Source organism: Eurosta solidaginis, chromosome 1 (genome assembly GCF_040869045.1).
Source record: "Eurosta solidaginis isolate ZX-2024a chromosome 1, ASM4086904v1, whole genome shotgun sequence".
NCBI lineage: Eukaryota > Metazoa > Arthropoda > Insecta > Diptera > Tephritidae > Eurosta > Eurosta solidaginis.
Window position 1 is genome coordinate 189,691,779 of NC_090319.1, and position 20,234 is coordinate 189,712,012.

The window sequence follows — 20,234 nt, forward strand, 5'->3', positions numbered from 1 at the left end:
GTTGCCACCTGTTCGAAATTAAAAAAATTGCATGAGATATGCCGATATGGGTATCAAAGGAACGGTATTTCACTCCGTATTATAATAGGGACATTTTTGAGTATGATTGCCATTTAGGGGTGCCGCCTTTTCGAAATTAAAAAAAAAAATTTGCATGAGATATGCCGATATGGGTATCAAAGGAACGGTATTTCACTCCGAATTACAATAGGGACATTTTTGAGTAGGGGTTGCCACATATTTAAAATTTTTCATTCCAGTTCATTTTGCGGTTAGGGTTAGATATGTTTTTGAAATCTATATTTATGGAAATCAAATATTGGTAAGTAGAAGTATATAATATATGTACATATAAAAAAAGTTGAGTTTGATTAATGATGACATGTAGAACAAAGTACAGCAAAGTACGGCATACTCGAAGATTGCCGAACAAAGCCTGCTCGTTTTCTGAAGAGCTCAAGAGGTCTTCATATGTCCGCTTCGTCTTTTTCCATAGCGATTTCAACTCATCCTTTTGCATTAAAAGGGTATGTTTTGTATGGTCTGAAGGGGACTTATCATTGTAGTAATTTTCATACTCTGTTCTTCATATATAGGTATCCATCATTGTAGATATTGTAAATCCGAAAATTTGTTGAAATATTAAGTAATTACCTTTGCAGAGAATATTAAGTGAAAATGTGTTAAATTGAAGGACTGTGTTGAAAGAGATTCCTCGTGGAGGTGGCCTAGAAGCTTGCGAGAAAGCTATTTGTTTAAATGTGTGCGAATGCAGCTGTACTATTGGATTGTGTAAGCCAATAAGTAATGGCTAGCAAAAGTGATGTTTTATATTATACCCGACTTATTTTATATTGTAGCCCGACTACAAATTCGCAAAAAATAGATCAGTCCAAAAACTGATATGTGTATTGCCGTAAAAGTGAAAATAAAAAAGAAATGTAAATTTAAATTTAGAATTAAGCCAAGTGGTCACCCAAACAACAACAATAAGTGCAGTTGAAAATAAATGCACTTTTCAGTTTAATTGACTATGTGTTCGTAAATTAAAATTACAGATTTTTGTTTAATAACCTTAACAAAATCAAAATTTAAAACTGAATTAAAATACTTTTTTGAAAATGAAAATCCTGCAAAAGTGGAGGTCGATATTCTGAGTGGCGCAAAGCAGTGTTTGTGGTTATGTTAACCTATAGAACAGCGTTTGTTATGATAACATATTGAGTTTTGTCCGGAAAATCTTACAGCGGTGGAATTGTTCGAGATAGTCGCAAGGCGCGATGTACAAACTTTAGGTAACTGCCAATGCTTTTGTAAGACAGTAAATGTGTACGGAAAGGGCGCAAATATTTAAAATTTTCCGTACTTCTTATGCACAATATAAATTTACAACTTAACAAAATCACCTGCACTGTTTAATCAAAAGCAAAAATTATAGGACTTATAATTTTTTTGAAAATTTGTATTTAAAAACAAAACACCTACCCAAGCACGGAATATTGAAACAACCACGTACCTTATGCTAAAACTCTGTTTGAGCTGGAGTGTGTTTGAGCTTCGATGTAACTGGTTGTTGGATTATCCTTGATTTAATATCCCGAGATCGAGTATTTTGTTCAGCTTGGATTATCTGGTTAAGGAGTGGACTGTAAATTGTTTGTGGTTTTCTCACAATGGCGCAGTAGGACCACGAACATGGTCAACACTTGCAGATCTACTGTGCCATCAGAATCTTGAAAACATCATACAATTCATACATAAACTACGCACTTTCTATGGTTGACACCAGCCAATGTTATGCATCCACGGAAGGAATAATTATTAGCTGCTTTCAAATATATGGCTGATATTATGCTATAACTGGAGACACCCAGTACCATAATACTATGTTCAAACAGAAAAATAAATTGAGGCAATTTCGATTTAAATTGACATGACATTTAGCTTATACAATAGTAATTTGATAACTGGTTAGCTCATCTCTACAGCAACAACATACCTTTGTTCAGACTGTCAAAGTGTGCGTGTTGGTATTAGGCGAATGGAATGGAATGAAAATATAAAACTTTGTGTGTGTTGTAAGAAAATATGTTCAATGTTTTGGTTTCATTTTGAGTTTGCCATCTTCTTTTGACAATCCGTACTCCAGTGAAATGAAAAAAATAAAATCAGCTGATGAGATGAGCCAACCATATAGTTGAGCCATGCGTAACTGACATTTAAATCTACTCAATAAACACACTTTACAAGGTTGCATTTGCAGTTTAAAACAATTTATTATGCAATGTTTTTTAAGTTGCCGAAATGGTATAAATTGCAAATTGGGTGTGTGTTTGTACATAGTGATTTAACACAAAAAGTGGAGGTGGTGTCAGCAACAAATGTTACTCATATATAAAAACTATTCAACCAAAGAAACATTATTTTGCGATAAATGAAAGTACTAATAATATAGCATTATAAACAAAAGTGTGGAGTGATTGGATATACGGGCTTCATAAGATTTGCACATTGCATATAAGGAAGTATCGCGTGTAAATGGATGTAAAGGAGATGGTTCTGCAATAAAGTGAAAAGGCTAAATGACTCAAAGGAAAGAAAACGCAAGGTTTTTTTAGTAAATTCAAATTACGTTGTGAAAAACGCTCATCCAAAAAGTTTTGGGATAAAAGTTATACACAAAGCATTGAAGTGCTGCTGGAGAAAGAGAATGCAAGAGTGGAAGAATTTCTGGATGATAACGATATATTACTCGAATGCAGATCACAAAAAATAGCTAATATTTCAGTCTTATTATTAAAAAACACTTACATATATTAAAAAAACACTTTATTAATACGTAGAAAATGGACCACCGTTAAATCCTTTGCTATCATCATTTTTTAGCAAAACATTTAGTCTGGGAAGAACGATTAAAATGTTAAAAAGAAAGTGTTGGAACCACTCATTATGAGTCCTCTTGCATACCATCAATGCCAGATGGGGAAAACTGTAGTCGTTTACAGGGACGTCTTCGTTTGATTTCGTCACGTATATCCTGAGCAATTTTATCTGGAGATACTTTTGATAAATTCGATTCTATTAACGGATTGGGTTTGCGGCTGCCACTAGGGCCCTGCATATTGTCGTATAAAGAACTGGCAACTGAAGAAATACGAGGAGGCGATACACTAGTAGGCTGTCTGATTGGATTACAACGTCTGCGTTTTGAGGGGCGTTGATTGAGCGCTTCCCAATCAAGAGTACGCTTTAATGTAGCACAAGCCATTTTGTATTATTAGTCTGAAGGGAATGATGTGTCCAGTTGTTTTATCATTACTTTATTATGCTGATTCAATTTGACCAATAGACGGCCACCGTGGTGTGATGGTAACGTGCTCCGCCTACCACACCGAATGCCGTGGGTTCGCACCCCGGGCAAAGCAACATCAAACAATTTTAGATATAAGCTTTTTAAATTAGAAGAAAATTTTTCTAAGCGGGGTCGCCCCTCGGCAGTGTTTGGCAAGCGCTCCGTGTGTATTTCTGCCATGAAAAGCTCTCAGTGAAAACTCATCTGCCTTGCGGATGCCGTTCGGAATCGGCATAAAACATGTAGGTCCCGTCCGGCCAATTTGTAGGGAAAATCAAGAGTAGCACAACGCAAATTGGAAGAGAAGCTCGGCCTTAGATCTCTTCGGAGGTGATCGCGCCTTACATTTATTTTTATTTAATAGACGCCTGGTATTAATTTATTTTCTTCCTTCGGTAACTCCCCCACAAAGGACTTTATTTGCACGAATTTATTCTAAATTAAAAAGTCGATATTCTTCTTGGGGCGAACATACAGTTCAAATGCCACTTTTATGCACGGAGTAATATTTATTTTTATTTGCTCTGGCCTAGGTGTGATCGACAATGATTTTACTAAACAATTTTGGAACAAGGCGTAATACAATGAAAGTTGGTAACGATGTCTGGCGACTAATTTTTCCAATTTTTGATTTCATGTTCTAGAGAGGTATTTAAGTCTTCTAGCGGTTTAAGCGGTTTATAGTACAAATCCACCAATATTGAGCCAGCCGGTGGTAATCTGTACATTCCAAGTCGTTTATTTAAAATACGTTCGATTCGTCTACTGTAAAACGGCATAGCACTACCACAGTAATCAATATTGCTATGTTTTCCAAAAGTCTACAAGTCTGCCTACACCGCACATCATATACATACCTGGAAATAAAAAGAGAAATTAATTAACAAAACGATTACGCATATTAGAGTTGTATACTCACCACCGTGTGTTTTAAATGAATGCCTTTTTTGCCATTCAGAAATTGAAAAGCGTAGCAAATGTCAAAATTTTTACATTTCACTTGTGACAGTAAATGCACTGCAATACCGATATCAGGTCTCATGCGCTGAACACATCGCGCACTACAATATCTCGGACAAGCATTCATTTAGTCGAGATTTAAAAATACTTAATTGCAGGAATTGCAACATTATCGACAATACACGTCGAAAATAATGTTGAATGGTTTAATCGCAACTACACAAGCAGTTTTTATACATTTCAGCCAAGTTTCTCACCGTTCGGTTGTGGTGGCAGGCCACTTGTGGTAAGAATAAAATACACCACAAATTATTAAACATTAGATTCCACGGATTACATAAAACATAGTACGAAAGCAGCACCTACACTGAACGCATGACTGCTAAAATCTGTTTCGTTCATCTTTCCTCTTCGCGCATAGAAGTTTTTCTTTCTCGCTCTTAATTTGATTCTAATTGTTGTTTTTTTTTTTTTTTGGGACACACATATGTATATATTTGCACCGAAACAACATTAAACCGACCTCAACCTACATTTGGTCATGATCTATGATACTAATATTCTTTCAGATCATGACGCGTTTCGAAGCTTTACTGGCCAAGTCAGAGGGAGGCGCAAAGCGCTTCGACGTCGCTTGCCAGCTCTGCGGCAGGCATCATAGCCTGAGACTCTGCGCAGAGTACAGGAAATAATCCCTAGAAGAGAGGTAGCAGGCCGTACTCTACACAAATACTGTCACAACTGTCTGTCACCCATTCACCGCGTGGACAAGTGTAGCAGCAGATATCGCTGCAAAAGATGCCAAGAGAAGCATCACAACATGCTTCATTTGGACGATCGATGGTCGGAACGCGGTGAAACTGTCATGATTGATAACGACAGCCAGTTAAATGATGCGTTATCAGCAGGTGGAGGAAGAAGAAATGGAAGAAGGGAGATCGAAAACGGAGCTTAGATCTTCAAAAGGCTATAATGCGATGCGCAGTTTCCGGCCGCTGTTTCAGCACGAACGGAGCGCGGAAAAGATAAAGAAATCACGAAAAGGACAAGATAATTGGCGGCACCGTGACGTCGGACTCTACACAAGCCCTACCACACCATCTAAGGGAAAAGTAGCTCGCGGTCAACATCGGCGACCAAACTCGAAAGGCTGCAACGGCAAAAGAAATCGGTGCAACATTTCTCTGACGCTCAAAACAGAAGCGAGCTATCGCGCGCCCCTCCGGAAGGCTTCCGTATTGGTCGGCTCATCCAGGCTTCCACTCCACTGCCCATCATGCGGTCTTTCATGCCCAAAAAATATTTTTTTCTTTCAAAAAACTGTTATCGACAAAGTTTTTAGCGGATATTTTTGGGTCGGACAGGGTATACATGAAAATTTTTTTAGTAGCTAATGAAAAAAACCTTAAAAATGAAAAACCAAAAAAAAAATTTGCGCAGGCTCGAAAATTTTTTTTTTTTGGGTATGCGTAGAGGAAATTTTTTTGTTGAACCAAAATCCTATCAAAAATCAATGGCGCGATATCAGTTAATAAATCGACCCAGTCTAATATACATATTTAAGTAAATACTCCACGGAGTGTCAAAACCACGTGCTTGTATTTAATAATTTATTTTCTCTTTCCACAGGAGAACGCAACCTGAGGTCAACCATAAGACGTGCAGTGCTAGCAGTCTGCTTGTTCACATCGACGCATGGCCTTGCATGGACGTACGATGACGTGGCATTCTTTGTTTTAACTTTTTCTTTGTTGCTTACGGAATGGGGGCCGGTATGTTTAAGTCACAGGCCTAAATATATCTGCCCTCCCTAGTAACCCGTAACATCATTAACTACCACTTATATAGGCTTGTGGTCACTAGCACATAGATGGAAGTGTACGCACGTACGTATGCACACATTTATATTTTTTTCTGCTATGAACCCGACGAAAGTGCTGTATCGTGGGCTCACAGCCTTTTGCTGTAAGGGGCTCGCCCTCTTTTGATCAAGCCGTCAACAAGGAGGCATTCATCCTACGTCCACGTAAGTAGGCTACTAATTTGCAAATAAATTCATTAATATTCCACAACACTTGTTGATATTTATCCTTAACACTTGTTTTAAATGTTTTAATAAAAAGCCATTTTATTATATTGTGCTAATACGAATCTATTCGTGTTTTACTTTTCCGATTTTCTTGTTTACATATTTTCTCAACAATTACGTGGGTGCGCCGTTTCCGCCACGTAATTATTCAATATCTTTCTCGATTCCTTTATACCTGTAAATCCAAACGTTATGTTACCAAAGTTGAAATACTCTGTGCAAATGTAACAATAATTGCAAAAGAAAAATGCTATATCACCTCAAATGTTTAAAACACGAAAATCTCAAAACATTGTTTTCAAACAAGATTTGCACGCAACTCCTCAGTTTTTAAAATGCAAGTGCTATTATATTTAAAAAAAAAAAAATAAATGTAAGGCGCGATAACCTCCGAAGAGATCTAAGGCCGAGCTTCTCTTCCAATTTGCGTCGTGCTCCTCTTGATTTTTCCCTACAAATTGGCCGGACGGGACCTACATGTTTTATGCCGACTCCGAACGGCATCTGCAAGGCAGATGAGTTTTCACTGAGAGCTTTTCATGGCAGAAATACAATCGGAGCGCTTGCCAGACACTGCCGAGGGGCGACCCCGCTTAGAAAAATTCTTCTAATTGAAAAATCTTATTTCTAAAATTTTGATGTTGCTTTGCCCGGGAGTTGAACCCAGGGCATACGGTGTGATAGGCGGAGCACGCTACCATCACACCACGGTGGCCGCCGAATTTAAATTTTAGTTAAATTTAAATAAAGTTTTCAACTTGAATTATGGAATACATGCACCCTACATTACTCCCTCTTCTATAGATTTATTTTTAAACAGATTGAAAGTAACTTTCTTTTTTGTTTTTGTGCGAGAATAACTAGTGTCCACGAATTCTGTTTTTAAGAGATCAAAAGGAATATTTTATATTTGCTTATATACCTCTACTATAAAATTTTTAACGTCTTTTTCAATAACTCTATTAGGTACACCATAGGGGTGTTTTAGAAAATGTTTGTTTAGAACACGAATAAAAAAAATTTACAATCTTGAAATCTCTTTGAAGAAAAATACCAGTAGAATTTTGATGGTTTTGTAGACTCGATCTAAAATTTTAAAATCTGCACGCAAACTATGTTTAACATCCGATAAACTTGTATTGCAAAAATTTCACCAGGTAATCTTAAATTTTGAGCAATAACCACTTCAGGTGGTGTAGCTGAAATATCTTATTTTAAGGTCTATCGAAAACCTAATAGATTTATAGCTGGGCACATAATCATTATTTGGCGCTTAACCGCCTAAGCAATTTTGGCCGTTTCCTAACAAGTCTTTCCAGCTATCCCTGTTTCACTATACCTGGCACCAATTAGGAGCACCAATGGAGGTCAAGTAATCCTCCAACTGTCTCTCCCAACTCAGTGGAGGTCTCCCGCTTTATCTGCTTCCAAACTGCGGTGTCGACTGAAATACTTTCTTGGCCGGGGCCAATCATCACATAACCTAGCCTTTGGGTTTTTATTCCCTGCACTATCTTCATATCTCACTAAATCTCATAGAACTCATTAATATTCTTCTTCCGATACTCAGCGTCAACATCGAGAATTTTTCTCTTAAACGCTCTAAGAGCCATCTCATCTTCCCTCGACAATGTCGATTGTTTTTGCTGGTTCCCAAATAGACGAAATACTTCACAGACTCGAATTTAAATCTGTCAACAGTGACGTGGCTGCCAAGGTGCGAATGCGCCGATTCTTCCTTGGATAACAGCAAGAACTTTGCTTTTTCTTCATCTACTGCATATGCCATTAAATTTTTTGAAATAGAAAGTAGACATTTTTTAATAATGAAAATTTCCTTGTATAAGTATAACATATGTTCTTTTGTTTTTTTAGAACAATTTTATTGATGTGAGGAAGAAGTTCCCATTTTCAGAATGGTAACTCTCCCCAGTGCTACTCCCATTTCCCAAAATTGTTTGTCATAAACTGAACCCACGTTTCAAGTTTCATAACTTTATCGGTATTTGGTAATAAATTGTGGCATTTTCCATTTACCATTTTTCGAAAATTCGAAATAAATGTTTTTAAGTGGGCGCTAAGCCAATCTTTTTAATTTTCACAAAATGTGTATACATCAGACAACCTCCGTTCCAAATTAGAGCATAAAATCTTTAACGACTTTTGATTTATGGCTTAAAATCCTTTAAATCTAAATCTATTTCTATTTTTTGTCAAAAAGTCAACCCTAGTATCAAGTTTCAGCACTTTATCGGTCTTTGGTAATGAATTATGGCAGTTTTACCATTTTCGAAAACGCATTTTTTAACGTGGCTATAGCAAGAACAACCTCCGTACCAAATTGCGTCTTGCCAATCATCAGCATGGCTTTCGAAAGCTACATAGCACAACCACCGCGCGAAGCGCCATCAACACGCAAATGAATTGCTGATTGAATCAAGAGCCACACCACAGAACAGTACTCGTAGCGCTAGACTCATCAAAAGCCTTTGATACAGTCAAAGACGTCACATACTGCCAGACTTGAAGGGGACCCCTCTTTCTCCAAGTCCCAAAAGGTGGACGGCAAATTATCTGTCTGATCGGAAGGCATCGGTGCAATTCAGGAACGTAATATCTAAACCCAGAATAATTAAACAAGGAGTACCACAGGGCGGGGGCAACCAGAAGGAGTCACCATTGTATCCTACGCCGAAAACTGCACGATATGTTGTCAGGTTCCGCGTCACTCATTAATAAGCTATGTAATAAAATAAAACAGCAATATCCCTGATCTCTCTAGTTGTTTTTCCTTGCGAAACCTGACATTATCGACCAGTAAATCATCGGCGACCTTATTTACAACATAAATAAAAAATAAATGTAAGGCGCGATAACCTCTGAAGAGATCTAAGGCCGATCTTCTCTTCCAATTTGCGTCGTGCTCCTCTTGATTTTCCTACAAATTGGCCGGACGGGACTTACATATTTTATGCCGACTCCGAACGGCATCTGCAAGGCAGACGAGTTTTCACTGAGAGTTTTTCATGGCAGAAATACACCCGGAGCCCTTGCCAAACACTGCCGAGGGGCGACCCCGCATAGAAAAGATTTCTTCTAATTTAAAAACCTTATTTCTAAAATTTTGATGTTGCTTTGCCCTGGGTGCGAACCCAGGGCATACCGTGTGCTAGGCGGAGCACGCTACCATCACACCACGGTGGCCGCCAACAACATGGATATAACAAATAACGACCATGTCGATGGCATTACGCTACCAACTGTCTTACACCCAAAAATACTGGGTGTGAGGTTCGATCAGGATCTACCGTTTCGGCAAGGATACAACCGCAATCGTACCTAAAATCCAGAGCCGTAATAAAATCCTAAAACCTGTCATCGGCAGCACTTGGGGTAAAGACAAAGAAACGCTCATTACCAATTACCGATTGACTGAAAGAATGGAGGATTAAATTCAATGAATCAAAATCAGTTCAAGTGACGTTTACTTACAGACATAACACTTACCCACCCGTTAAACTCAACGATATTAATATACCACAAAGAGACGAAACAAAGTACCTTGGTATGCACCTCGACAGAAAATTAACTTGGAGGACTCACATATTCAACGAAAGAAAAACCCTTGGTATCAAACTATGAAATCTGTATTGGCTTATGAACCGATATTCACAATTATCAGTTCACAACAAAGTCCTGCTTTACAGGGACATCAAAAACCCATTTGGACATATGGAATACAACTTTGGGGAGCTGCAGCAAACTCAAGCATAGAAATCCTCCAAAGATTCCAATAGAAAACCCTTAGAATTATTGTAAACGAACCCTAATATGTGACTAACAACCAGCTACACCAGGATATAAAGGTTCCAAATATAGCTGAAGAAATCAAAAAGTATGCTATTTCATACAACAAGAGGCTTCTAACTCACCCCAACCCATTCATTCCAGCCCTGTCAGCAAGATCAACTAATTTCACTCGTCTGAAAAGAAAGTAAATCACAGATCTTCAACACTGATGAATTCCTAAAAAAAAATGGATGAACTACTGAAAGCAATCCATCCATGCCCACCAAGTTTATTAAGTCATATTAATGAATTCCTAAAAAAATGGATGCACTACTGAGAGCAATCCATCCATGCCCACCAAGTTTATTAAGTTCTATTAATTATGAATTACTTTTACCACAAAATTGTTAGGTGTCTTCTATGTATACAGCTGGCAAAATATAATGGATGCTCAAAAAAAAAAAATTACCACTTAAAAAGCAATTGGCCGGCCGATTGCATGCTGTGTGTCCCTTATTGTCGCTAAGCCTAAGTGAGGCGAGAATTCTCCACATTAGGGAGAGAAATAAAATGCTGAACAGTTTCTGTTTAATACACAGAAACCTGGGCATCCCAACAGACATCTACTTGAAGATGCCCCACATCTTAGGGGCTTAAGAAGTCATCACCGCAAGCATTATGAGGAAATACCTGAGAACATAGCCGAATGAAGAAAAAAACACAAACAGTGATGACCACAAAAAGGCGTCGGACCTCTATGCCAGGAATCGCCCATCGAACCCGTTCTTGTTCTATGTGTATTGTGCATCAATCAGTATGCGTCGTCAAACGCTAAGACATCTTGAATGTATAAGAAATAATTCATTATATCACTTGAGGGTTTATACAGGCATTAAGCATACAATGCCTACTACACAAGGTACCAACTATTTATTTTTATGTTTGATAAAGAAACTTTAGACATTACTACATCGTCTTTCAAGCAAAAGTTTCAGCGATTTTGTATGCCACTTTAACACTTATGAAAAGTAATATTATAATCATTAAAAGTTCAAATCTAAAGATAAACCGGGTTTGAATTTGTTTTGTATTTCCAAAAAAGCAAAAAAAATTTTTTTTTTTCAAGGAAAGAAAGTAGTATAAAATAAAATAATAAATTCAGAAAACAAAAATTCAGAAAGACATTTTTTCAGAAAACATTAGTCATAACCCTTTTTTCAGAAAGCAAAAATTGAGAAGTCAAAATTCAGAAGTCAATTTTCAGAAGTCAAATTTCAGAAGTCAAAATTTAGAAGTCAAATTTCAGAAGTCAAAATTCAGATAGTAATTAGACAGCAAAAACATTAAATTTTAAAAATATGCTGTCTCATTACTATCTGAATTTTGACTTCTGAAATTTGACTGCTGAATTTTACTGTTGAATTTTTTTTCAGCCTGGAACACAGCAATGTCGAAATAAGGCGTTATATCGATTCGAATCGATGTATTATGTATGATAGCACTAAATTCAGTGAAGCCCGAACAAATAATTTTATAGAAGGGTGGCACAACGTCATTCGAAGTGCGTTTGGGATACACCAAATAAAATAAAAAACGACAAACCAACAGAAACCATGATTCAATCACAAGAGGTTTGTTCGACAGCCAAAATTTTTGACAATTGCGGCCATCTTGCTCCCAAGTTGAACTGACATCCCCTGACTGTGTTGCTTCTTGGCAAGTTTGTTTAAAAAAATGAGTTAAAGGCAAAATCTTAGAATAAAAATATATTTCAGCAACACTTATATCTATTTGACGATGTAATTTTTATTTATTTTTGAAAAACAAAAAGAAATTGTTTTGATCACATGAAAATTGGTAAGTTTAGACAAAAATTTATAATGAAGCAATATACAGGAACTATTCTTGATTTTGCAGGTGTTAAGCATTACGAAATACCCGCTGCTGCAGTTTAATTGTTGTGAATTCGATTGCTTACTTTGAGGTAAGACAATTAATTGTAAAACATAAATTCAAAATTTATTCGTGACCATTTTTCAGATTAATCAAAAATAAAGGACACCCATCCAAAATCATTGTGACGGTGAGTGACCGGTTCTGCACATTTTAAGCACACATATTAAGGTATGCATAAGTAGTTCACTTTCAGTTTTAGCCTGTTTAAATTAGTTGAAAGCACACACATACACTCATGGACAAAATAAGAGTCGTACACACCTTTGGTTCTTTATCATTACAAGATTTTGAATGAAAACCAATTTTGTGTAATAATATTAATAACTCTAGTTACATATACTAAACATATGTAAGTCATTATAATTTATTAATTTTATAACTGGCAGTGATGCGCATCCCGTGATACTCGGCCATATCGGACCAATTTTCGAAATGAACTTCTTGAGGTTAGGGCCGAACCTGAATCCTTAACGGCAATCGTGATACCGGATTGGACAATTTTCAACAAACCGACGAACAACTAACATTTGCGAGCGCAACTTGTACAGTTTCCACACCCTAGGCATATTGATAAGGTAGTAAAGCTACGCCTAATATATTATTATTGCAATTGGTAAATATTTTTATTTATTTTCATGTCTTATGGGGGCGTATCGCCTTTTACAACCAGGCCGTGTTGTGATTTTAGAATTAAGTCACCTATAATTATATTATAACATAGAATGAAATAAATGTATAATTTTTTAACACACAATATATATTTCAGTTAAAATAACCAAGTTGTAGCAAATATTTTAAAATTCACTTACAACTAATTTACTATATTAAAGTAAAATTTTAATTAAAATGTTAATGAAAATATTTATAATAAAATCACTTTTTCCATTGAAACTGTTCATGAATATTTGAAGGTTTGGTCATATACTGTCGAATGGTTGAAGCGAATTTTCTCCAATTCGCATTCATAGCACCTGTGAAAATCTTGTCTTGCTTACCGGTGCACTTAACGGACAATGTGAGCATACAAGAATTATGTATTTGTAAGAAATTAATACAAAGTACATATGGGGTATTCCATCCCATTTCGACCAATATTGAACCCGACCCCTTTAGAATTGGCTGAAAGTTTTTCTTCTTTTTCTAGCTTACGAAAGACGTTTTTCAGAAGTTTTTCAAATTTTTTCAACCAACTCAAAAAAAGTTATGAATTTAAAAAAAACACCGTTTTTGTTTTCAAAATGCTATAACTTTTTCAAAAATTTACCGTTTGGGATCTTTCTTTTGTTAATTTGTTTTTCAATGTACTTTTCGGAAAAAATACAAAAAAATGTTTAAAGGTTTTTTTTGGTAATTTTTCAGTTTTTCGAGATTTTTCGAATTTCGCCATTTTTTTTTCTCATAAAAAACTTCAATTCTGCAATCATCCCCACTAATCCCGGAGTGGGCTAAGCGATGTCCAACTCAAAATAAGTTATGAATTAAAAAAAAAAAACGGTGTTTTTTTCAAAATGCTATAACTTTTTCAAAAATTGACCGTTTGCGATCTTTTTTTTAAAAAAATTTGTTTTTAAATGTATTTTTCGGAAAAAATACAAAAAAATGTTTAAAATTTTTTTTGTAGTTTTTCAGTTTCAGCACTTTGAAAACAAAAACGGTATTTTTTTTTTAAATTCATAACTTTTTTTGAGTTGAGTAATGCACTGCAATGAACTAGTCAAAAACCAATAGCCGGCAATCGCGGGCGCGCTTCTTTTTGTTATCTTTGCATACCAATCGTGTACATACATATATTTAGTTTGAATATATGTATGTATATTGAAACTAATTTCATTTAGTATTAAATGTTTGTAAAAAGTGAATTGTGTAAAATCATTAATAACTAAAGAAAATTTAAAAAACTGAAACTATAACGTCTTGCAAAAACTAAACAATCATCTTTTTATTTGTGCAAAAATTAGTGCAGTGCAGCGAAGAGAGGCCAATTATTCAGAAACAGTAATACGATTATACACATGTACTTATTTATTTCGTCTGTGCGTGTAAACATACTTTAAAATGCAAAATTGATAACTATTAATATACTACCTTTCTTACTAGTCTACTACCATTCTTACCATCATGGGGAAAAGTTATTCCCCTTTTTCCTTCCTACAGAAATGCAACCCGGAGTGATTTTAGAATTTGGGAGCGTCAAAGCTCTGCTGTCAGTTGGAGAACAAACCTTTAGTAATTGAATCATGAACAGAAACAAAACTTCAGCAATTTTCAGCTGGAGGCCAGCCATATCAGAAACGCAAGATAAAATATAAAGACTTCGTATTTTGAATATTGTAAAATCATTTGAAAATGATAAACGGGAAAAGATTTATTTAATTACATGCTTGCTATTGCACACAATTTAAAATTTTAGATTGCATTACTTTTTCTTTATACATAATTCCTTCCAAATAAATAAAAGTTTATAAATTTTGAGAAAAATTTCATGTTTTGTGAATTTTGACTTCTGACTGTTGCCTTCTGAAATTTGACTTCTGAATTTTCACTTCTGAAATTTTACTTCAGAAATTTGACTTCTGAAATTCGACTTATGAGGTTTGACTTCTGAGTTTTGACCTGTGAATTTTTTGTTTCTCAAAAAGGGGTTCTGACTAGTGTTTTCTGAAAAAAGGTGTTTCTGAATTTTTGTTTTCTCAATTTATGGGGGCACCGAATAGTTTACTTACCCCAAAACCCATCTGCAATGTCAACGGAGCTAACCGCGCACATCTAAAGTTGCATAAAAATTGTGTGCAGTTCGATGTATTTTTGGATTAAAAAGCAATATACCCTTCTAACCTAAGTACTTGTCCACTTATTTAGCCTTAATCAAATCTAGGTACATTTTCTTTTAGGACAGGTAAGTGTGTTTTTACTTCGAATTTTAAATTTTTTATACCACATGTTTTAACTGAGTTATTCTACTTGTAATACTACTACTTTTCAATATTAAATTTTTTTAAAACCTAGCAAACAAAAAGATATATCATTTTTTCATGGCATATCACCAGTGGCGGTTTTACCCTATAGGCAAAATAGGCTAGAGCCTAGGGCGGCAAAATTGAGGTACGTCCAAATTCTAGTCAATTAATTTTTGGAAAAAAAAAATTTTATTCGGATTTTGCTGCACTTAAAATTGTATTTTTGTCTGCATATCATAATAAATAATGCATTCTTTTTTATGCATTTCGAAATTAGAACGAAATTATTTTTCCGCATAGCGGACGTAAAAATTTGCATAAAAGTTCTAATCACGCGCCTGCGCGTGACGTAGAGAAACAGCCGATCCGCCACCCTGAAAATATGAATCATCTAAAAGGTTACCACACTTGACATCACCGCCAAAAAATTAGCGCGCATTCGGTGCATTCGATTCTTGAGATCAAGCCCTTCGATTCTTCAGAAGTATATTATAATGCATAAAATCTGAAGGTCAAGTCTGGTCCTACGTCAAATAATAGGCAGTAAATCGTCTTCTGTTTGTCTCGCGTAATGAATTTTCTTTTATCACCTTTATGAAACATCTAAGCAACGAAGAATTACGTAAGAAATCCACTATATTGAGCAATTAACCACCCAAGATCTTGATGCAATTTTGGGAAGTGAAATACTCTTTTTCAAGGCATACTGCATCGAAAAGAGCATTTCAAATTATTCTCCGCTGGAATTGTTTAAAATGCTTACACAAGATAATTTGCATATCTCTTACCCTAATGTTGACATTGAGTTGCGAATGTTTGTTTCAATTTTTATTGCAAATTGTAGCGAAGAGAAATCGTTTTCTGTTTTAAAACGCGTGAAAAACTACCTCAGATCTTGATTGGGTGAAGACAGTCTGAATGTTCTTGCGTTGTTGAAGATATAATCAGAATTATTTTTATCTATCGATTGTGATGATATCATTTGCGAATTCACAGCTGAAAAATCAAGCGGAAAGAAATGATGTATATTGGAACGATTTCCGCCATCCTTTGTCAAATTTGGTTTCGAGACAAACCGGTTTCTGCGTTGTGCCATAATCAGTGTCGATTTTCGTTCTGATCTGTTGTTGTCGTTTGTCCTGTATTTATAGTTCGTAGGTATATGAGCAGGTGTTGTCAAATTTGATGCTTGTTTATATTTATTTATGTGTATGTGCTGTGTGCTCATTCAGAACCGAGGGTGGTTTTTACTGATCGATTTGTGTGGCTGACTGAGGCAGGTTGTTTAGGCCTAGAGCTAAAACTTTTAAACTTCGCCGGTCGCCCTCGTAATTTGTTTAGTTAACATTAGCGGTCGAACTTTATGCTAGCTATGTTAAATCATCGCTGGAAGAAATAAACAGTTCGACCGGTAAAATTGGCAAGATCAAATCCTGCATTCGGGACTTGTTTTAAAACTTCAACGCAGCGAGACGTGTTCCAGCCAGATCCAGCAATTAGAGGTAATCTGTTAAATACATACATATATATATATATTAATTATTGAATTTGACCGAATACTTGAAAATAAAGTAACTATTAATATTAAATATTAATACTGCACTTTTCTTTTCATTTCATTTTGGTTGAACTAAATACTTGTCCGAGCGCTGCGTCCGGTCAAGACACAGGTAAAAGTCAGTAATTTTAGTCATTTGACCCTGTGCGGAACACAGTGAATTTACTGTCAAATATTTCCTTTCATAACAGTGAAGTGAGACTACCACTTTTTGAACAGAAATAACTGCTGTTTTAATTTTGGAAAGCTAGATTGATCAAATACACCACCGTGCGCTGGTTGATCGTAGCAGTCCTTTCGGACAGATGACTACTGAAAGATGGAGATATGTAGAAAAGGAGCTTATTAGCTTAATGCTTAAGATGATGCTCGAATAACAAAGTATGTCCCTTCCAACCTTTGATTCGAGGGTCGTGGTATAATGGTGTGAAGATGATAGCGTGCGACAATATCGCGAGCTTGCGGTGGCTGGATGAAGTGGTTCCAAACCTCCAAAGGCAAGGCACGAACGCGCGGTTTGAGGTGGTGGATAAAGCGCAAATCCCCACGGTACCAACAGTTCAGGTATGGATACCATGCGTAATGAAATCGGAGGATACACTGCGATTTCTGCAGAATCAGAATCCGAACATACCGACACAGGATTGGAAGGTACTTACTGTATCTCGGCCTACGGAGGAAGGTCAGTTTCTACGGTGTCCACTGAATAGTTTGGTTCTCCCCATAAATTCAGAGAACGAAAATTCAGAAAGACATTTTTTCAGAAAACATTAGTCAGAACCCTTTTTTCAGAAAGGCAAAATGCAGAGGTCAAAAAAATGTAATGGATCTGTCTCATTACTATCTGAATTTTGACTTCTGAATTTTGAATTCTTAATTCTGATTTCTGAATTTTTGTTTCTGAATTTTGACTTCTGAATTTTGACTTCTGAATTTTTGCTTTCTGAAAAAGCGGTTCTGATTAATGTTTTCTGAAAGAAAATCTTTCTGAATTTTTGTTGTCCTAATTTATGGGGGGGGGGGGGGAACCAAACTATTCAGTGGACATCTAGGAAAGCCAGGGAGTATATTTAAATAAAATTGGATTATTTTGAGAAAACGACTTTTGGTCAGCTAAATTGCTTTGCCACATTACTCATCTCACCTCCGAGAAAGTCGGAATCTTAGCGTTACGTTCCTTTAGCACCTCCGAGAAAGCCGGAGTCTAAGTGCTGTCTCCCTTTGGCTTATCTCCTACTTCCGTAGTTGGCACTTCACCACTTTTGATGTCCTCCGTCTGACTTGTAGGTTTCGAGGTAGTTGCTACCTCACTACTGGGGCCCATCTGTCTTACAGTTTTAGGCCTACTTGTCTTGTCTATTCGATTGCCCTGCCTCGCGGCTCTAAGACTGGGTCTTTTCTACCTCTTGAAAGCAGGCTTGTCGTTTGCCGCCGACCGTTGCCTCTTCATTCTGCCATTCGACGCTTCTTCCTCCTCGTACAGGTAGCAGTACCGAGGGCTTCTCTCAGCAAATCTTTTGAACTGCCTTCGACCCAATTCTACCGCCTCATGAGCCCATTCCACTTCTGTTGGGTCAATCACTGCTCCCAGGCGTTGGACAATTCTTAGTGCTGCACGGTATTTCGAGAGAGCTCTCTTACTTCCTGTGCTTCGTGCCCTTCTCCACTCTACTACTCCGTTTTGATTTGTATGCTTTTCCAACACGGAGTTCATTGAAGAAGCACTAATCCGCCACAGCAGCGCTTCTTAGTGTGGTAAGGCCATCAATACTTCCCGAGGTGGATCGGTATCGGGAAGTCTCCGTTCTAATACAGCCGAATTTATCCCCTGGCTGCAAATCGTCCAATAGGCACGGTCCGCATAACACCTTGGATTAGGGTGTTGGCAGTTCTTGGTCACCGGCATCCTGCCGCCATCCTATGGGGCGAAATGACGTAGATGCCAGTCCTAAACCGCTCCGCCTCATAGTCCGCCACTATGTAGTTAGGCTAAGCCGTCACACAAACGACAAGGTGCCTACCCTAGTGAGGGAAATTAAAGGGTTAAAATATTAATATTCGCGCACCGGATTAAAATTCCTGCGATACAGCTCTTAACATTTTTGCCTTGTTTTAGCAGTCAAGTATTAATTGTTTTTATCTATGTATATTTCTGTATATGGTCTCTCTGAATAAAAAGTGTCAACAAATTTCGCCCAGTATTTTGTTTGAGAAGGGGAAATATCTGTTCGTAATTTGAGAAATGTCAGCGCCTAATTCTGTTTGAGGAATTAGAACTTTTCGGCCGATAAATAAAAGACAACAGCTTTAGTTTTTTACGCGTTTCGATACTTTCCTTTATATTATTAATAAACATTCTCAAGCAACAATACATTTTTCAATAATTGTCTTACATTTAACATAATAAAATGTCATTAACTTTAAAATTTTCTGCATTAGCCATATCATTTAACATTATGAACATTTCACAGAACATTCAGTTAGCATAAACATTTGACAACAAATAACATTTCATAAAAAAACATTTAGTACTATCAAAATTTGTGGCTCTATTTTACCATTCGCCACGATGCTACGGCTTTTGCGTATCAACTCGTATTCAGCTCTTTTTCAGATTTTATTATTTCTATATCTAGGAACACCAATTTATTTTCTTTTTCGATAGTGAAATTGATTTTTGGGCGTTGTACGTTAAACGTCTAAGATTTCATCCACGCCCTTTGCCTTAATTATTGCGAGTATATCGTCTGCATATACATATGTATATATTTTTATACCCAGCTGTACTTGTACACAGGGTATTTTAACTTTGGATAACGTTTGCTGTAAAGGTATAAAGGAATCGAGACAGATAAAGACTTCCATATACCAAAATCATCAATATATTTGACTGAGCCATATCCGTCCGTCTGTCCGTCCATCCGTCTGACCGTTAACATGATAACTTGAGTAAATATTGAGATACCAAATTTGGTGCACGAGCTTATCTGGACCCATAATAGATAGGTATTGAAAATGAGCGAAATCGCATGATAACCACGCCCACTTTTTATGTATATAACATTTTGGAAAACACAAAAAAACTGACTGATATTGATCATAAATCAAAAACCGTTAAACCTATCATAACAAAATTCGGCAGAGAGGTTGTCTTTACTATAAGGAATGCTTTGAAGACAAATTTACGAAATCGGTTAAGGACCACGACCACCTTTTTATAAAAGATTTTTAAAAGGGTCGTGGCCGAATAAAATAAGCTATGTCTTCGCAAGAAAGAGCTTCATACCAATGGTAATTCATTTCCCAAATGGATTTATAAGAATAAATAGGAAAAACTTCAAATTAAAAAAAATTTTATGACTAAGCAATTTTCTATGTTTCGGGAGCCATCACTCGAAGAATAATTATTTCAGAATAAAACCATATGTAAATGTATTATTGCGCAGCCTTGTAACACTATTAAGCACACAAAACAAACAACAACAGCATTTCAAGTGTACAACTGGGTATGTAATGTTGGGTTTCACCCGGACTTAGACTTCCTTACTTGTTATATATATGTTTTTTGATTTG

At 36.4% G+C, this 20,234-nt stretch overlaps 1 protein-coding gene across 5 annotated transcripts in view; it reads left to right on the forward strand.

Annotated features, from left to right (window-relative positions):
• tw (Protein O-mannosyl-transferase 2) overlaps positions 1 to 20,234 on the forward strand; it is a 2,413,568-nt gene that overhangs the window by 835,076 nt on the left and 1,558,258 nt on the right. The window lies entirely within an intron of this gene.